The 10,525-nt window shown below is 49.6% G+C and overlaps 1 protein-coding gene across 2 annotated transcripts in view; it reads left to right on the forward strand.

The window, feature by feature from the left end:
* zbtb21 (zinc finger and BTB domain containing 21) overlaps window positions 1–10,525 on the forward strand; it is a 77,572-nt gene that overhangs the window by 47,877 nt on the left and 19,170 nt on the right. Inside the window, exon 2 of one of the 2 annotated variants that reach the window (XM_072513171.1) lies at window positions 308–391. The exons of the other annotated variant lie outside the window; for it this stretch is intronic. The gene's annotated coding sequence lies outside the window, so the exon portion shown is untranslated. The remainder of the gene's footprint in view (window positions 1–307; window positions 392–10,525) is intronic. 2 annotated transcript variants of the gene reach the window in all.

The raw sequence follows: 10,525 nt of genomic DNA on the forward strand, positions 1-10,525 counted from the left end.
AGGACTATAGCACACAATTGTATCACAGACAGAATTTATGTTGCTTTTTATTGCCCATAATCAGTAAATTTGGATGTAAGGGGGGGGGGTTTCTTACCCTTAAAGTGCACCCAATTAAACAATTGAGCAGCAAGACTGTGAGTTTTAAAATAAAGGTGAACTTTAGCTGGAATAGATTGGGGAGTCATTTTCTTTCTGTTGGAATCACCAACTTTCAAGGTATTTGTGGTAAATTACCTTGGCTGCTTGACAGCTTGCAGATAATTTAATGGCTTTTGATGGAGCTTCTCTCTCTGTTTGCGAGCAGCTTCTGCTGATTTCAAACCGGCCATAGACATGGGTTCCTCGTCGCGTGACCTCCACAAGTTCAAAGTCCATTTTCCAAACAAAGGTTAGCATTTTGATTATACACCATGTGTTGTCATTTGACACTTTGAGAATTTGAGACAGCCAGTGTCTTTGAGTTAAAATGACCCATTGAATTGAGCATTCACTTATGAATTCATTTCAGGAAAGAGCATTGGGACAGCGTCAGTCTGGGCATTTCCTTTTGTTCCCTCTTGAGACATGGGAGTGGTTTCAATCCACAAAAGAAGTCAGGTGATTCTTGGGCTGTCATATTTTGCTGCCTCTTGTGGTCAGTTTTGAAATTTAAAAATTGGTTGATGTTTTACTGGGGCCATGACACTGGGATTAAGATGACTGGCCTCCAACAATCATAGCCATCTTCCTTTGTGCTAGTTATGACTCCATTCTGATCCCCATAGACTTCAGTTTTACAAAGGCTCCTTGATGCCACACCTGGTCAAGCACTGCCTTGATGTCAGGTGTATGGATCACACCTCACCTCTGAAACTCCGCTCCTTTGTCCATATTTGAACCAAGGCTATAATGAGGGTAGGTGCCAGGTGGCCCTAGCAGAACCCAAACTGAGCATCATTGAGTAGGTTATTGCTGTGTAAATACTGCTTGATAGCACTGTCGATACACCTTCCATCACTTTACTGATGTTCGAGAGTAGATTGATTGGTAGGGTCAGATGTCTCCTGCCTTTTGTGGACAGGACATGCCGAGGCAGCTTTCCACTTATCATGTCTGGTAGAAGCTGTGTTGTTGCTGTAGATGGGGCAGCTTGGCTAGGAGGTGCAACAAACACTGGAGCACAAGTCTTCAGAACTATTACTGGATGTTTTGAGCTGTAGCATTTGCAGTTACCAGTGTCTTGCAGGGAGACAGCCATAGTTCAAATAAACTGCCACCAATAAGGGGGACAAAGTCCAACAGTGCCTGTCATTTTGAGATATTCCTTACTGGTGGTCTGAAAACTACTTCCAAACCATTGGTATTAGATTGCCGAGCGCAGCTGAAAAATAATACTGCAATCTTTCAGGTGAGATATTAAAACTGAGGTCTTTTCTGCTCTTGTAAGTGGATGTGAAGGATTTCACGGCACTATTTTGAAAAATAGTAGGGGCGATATCCCTGGTGTTCTGGCCGATTTATTTATCTCTGAATCAACATCACTAAAAACACATTAGCCTACCATTGCTCTTTGTGGTGGCCATACCTTCAGTTGTCCAAGCTCTGGAATTCCCTCCCTACACTTCTCCACCTCTCTACTTCACTTTCCTTAAGACACTTCATAAACCTACCTCTTTAACCAAACATTTGATCATCTAACCTAATAGCTCCTTATGTAGTTCGGTATCATACTATGTTTATAATGCTCCTGTGAAGCGCCTTTGGATGTGTCATTACATTAAAAAACACCACGTATATATTGTTGGGAGGATGTATATATAGTTGGTAGGACAAGGCAGATACACAGTTTTGATGCAGCAACCGTCCATGCCAATGGCATCTATCAGTCCACTCCATATCATTGATGTGTAGTATTGTTGACTGAACAATTAGCATTTAAAAGTCTGTGAGGAAATTATCTTTGCCTGCTTGCCAAAGACTATCGGCGTTGGTGCAAACTGATTAATGAATAATTTACATGGCCATAATCCATTTAGGATTTTAAGTTATCCTGCAATCAAACAACTACAGCTCAAATGGTTTATGCTCATCATCCAAATCCAAGGACTTGGCTATAAAATGGTAAACAAGCAAAACTTGCTCAAAGAATAAAGAACGGATCATAATCAAGTATACAGAATCCGTAGAATGAATGCAAGAAGCAGAAGGGAACAAGGGAATTTGGTTCATTATATAAAGTAACAGAGAGCCAAAGTAATTCACGAAGTAGCTGCTTTGCGCTTAGATGTTAACTTATTCTATAAATGAATCAGCCCATTATAAAGAATGCAGAATTGAGCAATACACAATAAAGCATGTATCGTTAGACACGCGGAGTCGGGTGTGAGGGGGTGGAGAGTGAGGGGGGGGGGGGGTGGTTAGGGGGTGGAGGGGGCAGTGTGAGGGGATGGTTAGGGGGTGGAGGGGGCAGTGCGAGGGGGGTGGGGTGGGGTGGGGGGGCTGAGGGACTGAGGGAGTGTAGCCAGGCAGGGGAATCTCACTTGGTACTGCTCCTCCGATCTGGCATGGTGCTACCTCCCGGGTGGCGGCTCCCCCAGTGATGTCCAGAGCCCTCTGCTCATGGACGGTGAGGGGGTGCAGCAAGGTGATCTCCCTCCGGTTCTTGCACACTCACGATGGTTGTGGGCTGTCTTGTCCTGCGGGGGGGGAAAAGCATCAGAGTTAGGTGGTCAGCAGCAAGATGCGCAGATGTTGGCAACATTACGACTGGGGGGGGTCGGCACTGGGCACCGGGCACCACACCATGGCAGCTCGCAAGGGGGGGGTGGTGCCCATGTGGGTCAGGTGCAACGTAGTGCCCCCCCCTACTGCGTGGGCGGGGGGGATGCACAACATGTAGTGGGGGGGGGGGGCCGGGGGAACTCTCGGGGTACTTACCCTGGCAGCCCTCGTGAGATTGTGGAGCTTCTTGCGGCACTGGTCTCCAGAGCAGGGGGTGTGCCCCACAGCGCTGACGGCGATGCCCACTTCATGCCAGCTGCGCTTGACTGTGCTGGCAGGGTACCGGTGGCCACGTCTTGGGCACAGGATCGCCCTGCGCTCTTCAACTGCGTCCAGCAATGCCTCCAGGTCATTGTCCCGGGACCTGGGAGTGGCACGGCGGGGCTCAGCCATCTCTCTCTGTCGGGGCCTGTGCACGGATCGCGCACATTAAACGGCGCGACATCATCCGGGAGTCGCGTGATGGCGGTGCTGCTCTGCTGCCACGCCCACCACTTTTCTCGCGGCCTGGCCCCTTTTCGGGGCCTGAATCGATGCTGCCGGTGGCCCGTTCGTGCAGTCGTGAAACGCGACGGCGTTCACGATCGCGGACACTCGCCATCGTAGAATCCCACCCATCATTCTTGCCTGGTCTGGCCTACATGTGACTCCAGCAGAGCAATGTAATTGAATGCCCTCTGATATAGCCCCGTATGCCAATCAGTTGTATCAAACCACTAAAAATGAGTACATAAGGCATAGGCGCCGGAAGTGACAATGCCCGTCGACCCTGCAAAATCCTCTGGGGGCCTGGGTGAAAAGATTGGTCAAGCAACAGGCTGATATAGTCATACTTACGGAACCATCTGGGCGGCATGGTGGCACAGTGGTTAGCACTGCTGCCTCACAGCGCCAGGGACCTGGATTCAATTCCGACGTTGGGTGACTGGCTGTACGAAGTTTGCACTTTCGGCCCATGTCTGTGTGGGTTTCCTCCGGGTGCTCTGGTTTCCTCCCACAGTCCAAAGATGTGCAGGTTAGATGGATTGGCTATGCTAAATTGGCCCTAGGTGGAGTGACGAGGTTAGTATGGGGTTTGGGCCTGGGTAGGGTCCTCTTTCGGAGGTCAGTGTGGACTCAATGGTCTCAAGGGCCGCCTTCTACACTGTAGGAACTCCATGATTCTATGATCACCATCCTGGGTATGGCCTGCCCCACCACCTGCCAGGATGGAGTTATCTTCAGCATCAACTCCAGATCTACATGATGTCTCATGGCATCTGGTCAAACATGGGCAAGGAAACCTGCTGATTACCATGTACCGACTGGCCCCCTCCATCTTGAACACCACTTGGAGGAAGCAAGCACTGAGGGAAGCAATGGTGCAGAATGTACTTCAATGTCCATTACCAAGAGTGGCTTGGTAGTACCACTACAGACTGAGCTGGCCGGACACAGCTGCTGGACTGGTCTGCGGCAGATGGTGAGGGAACCAACAAGAGGGGAAAATATATTTGACCTCATTCTCACCAATCTGCCTGCCGTAGATGCATCTGTCGATGCATTATTCCTAGAAGTGACCACTGCACAATCTTTCTGGAGACTAGTCCCGTCTTCACACTCCATTGTGCTGTGTGATACTACTACTATGCTCTGTGGGATAGATTTCACACACATCTAACAACTCAAGACTAGGCGATGTGGGCCATCAGCAGCAGCAGAATTGTACTCAACCACAATCTATAACCCAGCATATCCCCCCACTCTACCATTACCACCAGGCCACTTGGTTCAACAAAGAGTACAGGAGGGCATGCCAGGATCAGCACCGGGCAAACCTAAAAATGATGAGTCAACCTGGTGAAGCTACAGCACAGGACTACTTGTGTGTCAAACAGCATAAGCAGCAAGTAATAGACAGAGCTAAGCAATTCCACAACCAATGGATTAGATCGAAGCTATGAAGTCCTGCCACATCCAGTTGTGAATAGTGGTGGACAATTGCACAACACACTGTAGGAGGAGACTCCACTCATATCCCCATCCTCAATGATAGGGGAGCCCAGGACATTAGTTGAAAAGATAAGGCTGAAATATTTGCAACAATCTTCAGCCAGAAGTGCCAAGACACTGATTTGTCTTGGCCTCTCCGAAGGTCCCCAGCATCAGAGATGCCAGTCCTCAGACAATTCAATTCACTCCATGTGATATCAAGAAGGGGCTGAAGCATTGGATGGGCTCTGATAATAATCTGGCAGTAGTCCACAAGACTTGTGCTCCAGAACTTCCTGTACCCTTTGGCAAGCAGTTTCAGGACGGCTGCAAAATTGGCATCTACTCGGCAATGTGGAAAATTGCCCAGGCTCGTCCTGAACACAAGAAATCATCATTGATTATCAATAAAGTAATGGAAAGGGTCATCAACAGTGCTATCAAACAGCACTTACTCTGGCAGCATGGTGGCGCAGAGGGTTAGCCCTGCTGCCTCACGGTGCCGAGGTCCCAGGTTCGATCCCGGCTCTAGGTCACTGTCTGTGTGGAGTTCGCACATTCTCCCCGTGTTTGTGTGGGTTTCGCCCCCACAACCCAAAAGATGTGCAGGGTAGGTGGATTGGCCACGCTAAATTGCTCCTTAATTGGAAAAAATTAATTGGGTGCTCTAAATTTCTTTTTTTTAAAGCAGCACTTACTCAGCAATAATCTGCTCACTGACGGGTTCTGCCAGGTCCGCTCAGCTCCTGACCTCATTACAGCCTTGTTGCAAACATGGACAAAAGAGCTAAATTCCAGAGGTAAGGTAGAGTGACTGCCCTTGACACCAAGGCAGCATTTAACCGAGTATGGCACCAAGGAGCCCTAGCTAAACTGGAGTCAATGGGAATCGGTGGGCGGGAGGGACGACTCTCCGCTGATTGGAGTCATGCAAAAAGGAAGGGTTGTGATTGCCGGAGGTCAAATATTTCAGTTCCAGTACATCATTGCAGGAGTTCCTCAGGCTAGTATCCTAGGCCCAACAACTGCTTCATCAATGACATTCCTTTCATTATAAGGTCAGAGGTTCACTCAGTACTATTCGCGATTCCTCAGATAATGAAGCAGTCCATTTCCAAATGCAAGAAGATCTGGACACTATCCAGGCTCGGGCTGCCAAGTGGCAACTAACATTCACACCACACAAGTGCCAGGCAATGACCACCTCTAACCAGAGATATTCTGACTATCACCCCTTGACATTCAATGGCATTACTATCGCTAAATCCCCCACTATCAACATCCTCGGGGTTACCATTGAACTGGACTAGCCTTAGAAATACTGTGACTACACATGCAGGTCAGAGCCTAAGAATCTTGTCGCAAGTAACTCACTTCCTGACTCCCCAAAGGGAGTCCAGGTGGCACAAGTCAGGGGTGTAATGGAATACTCTCCACTTACCAGGATGAGTGCAGCTTCAAGATGCTCGGCACCATCCAGGACAAAGCAGTCCACTTGATTGTTTCCCTTCCACAAACATTCAAACCCTCCAGCACCAACTAACAGTGGCAGCCATGTGTACCATCTACAAGATGCACTGCAATAACTCACCAAGCCTCGTTAGGCAACACCTTCAAAACCCACGACCACTACCATCTAGAAGGACACGAGCAGCAGATACCTGGGAACCCCACCACCTGGAAGTTCCCCTCCTAGTCATTCACCATCCTGACTTGGAAATATTTTGCCATTCATTCGCTGTCGCTGGGTCAAAATTCTGGAACTCCTTCCCTAACAGCACAGTGAGTGTACCTACACCAAATAGATTGCAGCTGTTCAAGAAGACAGTTCAGCACCACCTTGAGTCCAATTAGAGATGGGCAATAAATGCTGGCATTGCCAGCAACACCCACATCCCGTGAATGAATGAAAAATTATTATTCGCTGTTGGTGGTGCACAAAACAGGAAAACTTGGGATGTCTTGATGTTTTAATCCTTAGTTAATACTGACATAAATTTGTGTTATCTTTGGGGGAGGTGGATTGGTATACATAATTAGTTCAAACATTTATGAGTAAATTTGGTTTTCTTTTAAAATATTTTTATTGGCATTTTGCACTTATTATCCAAACTCTGCAGAATAATACAGAAACAGCAATAATAATCAACATTGTAACAATCACCTCTGGTGTCCGCTCCCCGAATGGAGTCATTATTACATTCAGCAAGAGTCTGATATTCGCTGTTAGCTGTCAGCCATTGACAAATTCAATCTGACCTTCCGCGGATCACATCTGGCGGGCAGCTCTCCAGGCCCCTCGGCAGAGCTTTCGCTAGGACTTTGCATGAGTGTTTAAGAGAGAGATGGATCTGTATGCTCCACACTATGCTGGATCTTTGTCCTTAATCAGGATCAGTTAAATAGAGGCTTGGGCGGCAGGGCCCCCTTCGACAGCGAGTCGAACATCTCCCGCAATCTGCTGTAAATTCTTTGTAAAAGTCTACCAGGAACCCATCTGGTGCCACTGCTTTCCCATTCAAGATGGCTGTCGACTATTTCCTCATTTTTGTCATTGCCACATGCGACCTGTTGCAACAAGTGCTCTACCTTCCCCCGCACCTTCCCTGACTGCATGGAATTAATGCATTTCACAATTTCGCCCAGCTCCAGCGGTGCCTCTAGCCCTAGTTTCTGGACCTCCCCCACCACTGGTATGTCCAGTTTGTCGAGGAACTGTTTCATCTCTGAGTCCCCCTCCGGGAGCCTGGAGGTGTCTAGCCCTCGGTAGAAGCTTGTGACGGCCTCGTTAACCTCTTCTGAGTCTGCTAACATCCTCCCTTTCCTGTATGTAACCTGCCCTATCTCTTTCCTTCTTGGTTGCCTGTGCCTGCATGAGGTTGGCCTTGTCTCCGTGCTCGTAGAAGGCCCCCCGTGCCTGGCAGAGGTGGTGGACTGCCTTTCTTGTGGGGGGCAGATCAAATTCCATCTGCAGCTTTTTCCTCTCCACCAGCAATTCCACAGTTGGGGTGGTGGAGTACTACCGATCCACCTCCAGTATGGAGTCGATCAGCCACTGCTCGGTCACCCTCTCTTTCCTATCCCCAAGGGCTCAATAAGCTATGATTTCACCCCTTATCACTGCCTTCAGTGCCTCCCAGAACGTGAAGGGTGAGACCTCCCCCTTCTGGTTGCAGGTTACATAACCGTTGATGGCTTGGGATATCTTTGTGCAGAATTCCTTATCGGAGAGCTTGTGCACGTGGGAGAAAAAGAAGAATTCTTTTCTTTCTCGGGTGCTTGAACCTCCCACGGGTTCGCCCCCCCCCCCTCCCCCAATCTGCTCCATAAAGGTGTTTAATTCTCATGTTATACCTGACGCGGTTCCTGTCTTGAAGTTGGATATGTCTGTTGTCAGGTCCTCTACGCAGTTCAAGCGTGCACCCCCATCCGATAAGTTAGTGGGTGTCTAGGTCCAGGATTTCGGCCATCGTCTTCTTGACAAATTCTTCATCTTCCTAGTTCGGGGTGTATATATTTACCAAGACTGCCAGGGCCCTTTCCGAGGTCCCGCTGACCATCACATTTCAGCCCTCCTGGGTCCATCACTGTGCTCGCCACCGTAATTGAAACCGTCTTGTTGATTAGCATGGCCACCCCCCTCTCCCTGATGTTGAAGCATGAGTGAAACGTTTGCCCCACCCAGCCCTTCTTTACCTACAGTTGGTCCCTCTTTCTTAAGTGTATCTCCTGTAGGAAGGCTATATCCATCCTTGGGCTCATGAGATGGGCGAGGCCCCTCGCGTTCGTGTTACAATCCGGATTGGGGAGGGTATTGCCCACCTCCCTTCCTGTGGGGTCAACCATACTTACTGTGGGTTGGGCCTGTTCGTCCAGGCCTGCTCTTGTTCACAGGCCATTCAAGATGGCTGCCACTTTCTTATTCAAGGTGGCCACCGACAACTTCCTCATTTTTGTCGTTGCCACGTGCAACCTGTTGCATCCAGTGCTCTACCTTCCACCCTCCGCCTTCCATCCCCACACCCCTCTGCTTCTCTCCCTGTGCCCCCCAACCTTGTGCCTCCCCCTCCTAGTCTCTTGGCTTTAACCCCTTCCCTGGCCCCCCTGACCACCCCCCTTCCCTTTTCGCCCAAAGCTCCGTTTTCCCCTTCCCCGCTGCCAGGCGCACCCTCCCTTCCAGGAAGCACCCCATGGCCCCCTCCTTCGTTATACTCACTTACACCAGCCTGCCCGTTTGTGCAGCGGTTCCCCGAACGGTCGGTTTCCTCTATTTAACCCCCGGCTATCTCTCACCACCCCCCCCCCCTCCCTCCACGCCTCGGCTCCCCTATTTAACCCCCTCTCTCCACCCTACCCCACTCTCCCTCCGCGCCACGGCTTGTGTTCGCCCCTGCCCTTCTCAACCTCTTGCAGCCCTTGTTCTGGTCCCTGCCCACTATCGCTGTTTGCCCAGTCCATTTTTCTGGACAGACTTGTTGGCCTCCGGGGCGTCAAAGTAATGCTCTTTCCCCTGATATGTGACCCAAAGATTGGCAGGGTAGAGCATGCCAAACCACACCCCACCTTTGTAGAGCTCGGATTTGACACCGTTAAATTCTGCCCAGCTTGGCCAGGTCTGCATCAATGTCCTGGTACAAGTGGGTGGAATGTCCTTCCCATTCGCCCACCTCAGGATCTACTCTTTATTGTGATATCTGTGGGACCGCATGATTAACTCTTATGGTGGTTCACCAGCCCTGGGCTGCTGCCGAAGCGACCCAAGGGTGCAGTCTACCTCGGGCGATGCCATCCTCGCCGACCAGCATTCCGAGCATCACTGCAATATATTCTGTGGGGTTCCCCCTCCGTTCCCTGTTTCAGCCCCATGATTCTCAGGTTCTGCCAATGCGAGCAGTTCTCCTTATCATCGATGTTGTCCTTTACCACCTCCTAGATCCTAACCAGGTTCCCTACTTCAGCCTCGAGTGCAGCGATCCGGTCCCCTTGGTCCTTGGCGGCTCTTTCAAGGACCCTAGTTGTCCTGGGCTTCTAGTCTCTGCCCCATTTTGTCCATTGCCTCCCTTATGGGGCCGTCACGGCTTCCACTGCCATCTCGATGGCCAGAAGGCTCTTCTCACCTCCTCCCTGTGTCTCTGGATCTCGGAGGTGATGAAATTTGTCCATCAGCGCCTGGTTCTGCGCTGGGAGCTCTGCGGAGTCGACCCTCACCAGCTCCGCACGTCCACGTGTAGTTCCCTGCTCTGAGGCTGAGGTTTCCCTCCCCTTGTCTCTGCTGACTTTTCGGCTGGGGGGAGTAGTTGGCTTTTTCCCGTCCTGTTCTGCAGTGTGGTCGATGGGGGTTAAATTGGGGGATTATAAGTACTTTTGGTGCCCGTTTGTTAGGGTTAAAAGGCCTTAGTGGTAGTTCTTGGACGAGAGCCATCTGATTTGATTTAATTTGATTTTTTTGTCACATGAACTGAAGTACAGTGAAAAGTATTTTTCTGTGACCGAAGGAACGTACACAGTACGTACATAGTAGACAAAAGAATAATCATCAGAGAACATTGACAAATAATTATAATAATCTTTTATTGTCACAAGTGTGAAGTTACTGTGAAAAGCCCCTAGTCGCCACATTCCGGCACCTGTTCGGGTAAACTGGAACAGGAATTGAACCTGCGCTGCTGGCCTTGTTCTGCATTACAAACTAGCTGTCTAGACCACTGAGCTAAACCAGCCCTCAAATGGTACATCGGCAAATAGTGATTGGTTACAGTGCGGTACAAGAGGCTAAACAAAGCAAATACAT

Source organism: Scyliorhinus torazame, chromosome 8 (assembly GCF_047496885.1).
Source record: "Scyliorhinus torazame isolate Kashiwa2021f chromosome 8, sScyTor2.1, whole genome shotgun sequence".
NCBI classification, from domain to species: domain Eukaryota; kingdom Metazoa; phylum Chordata; class Chondrichthyes; order Carcharhiniformes; family Scyliorhinidae; genus Scyliorhinus; species Scyliorhinus torazame.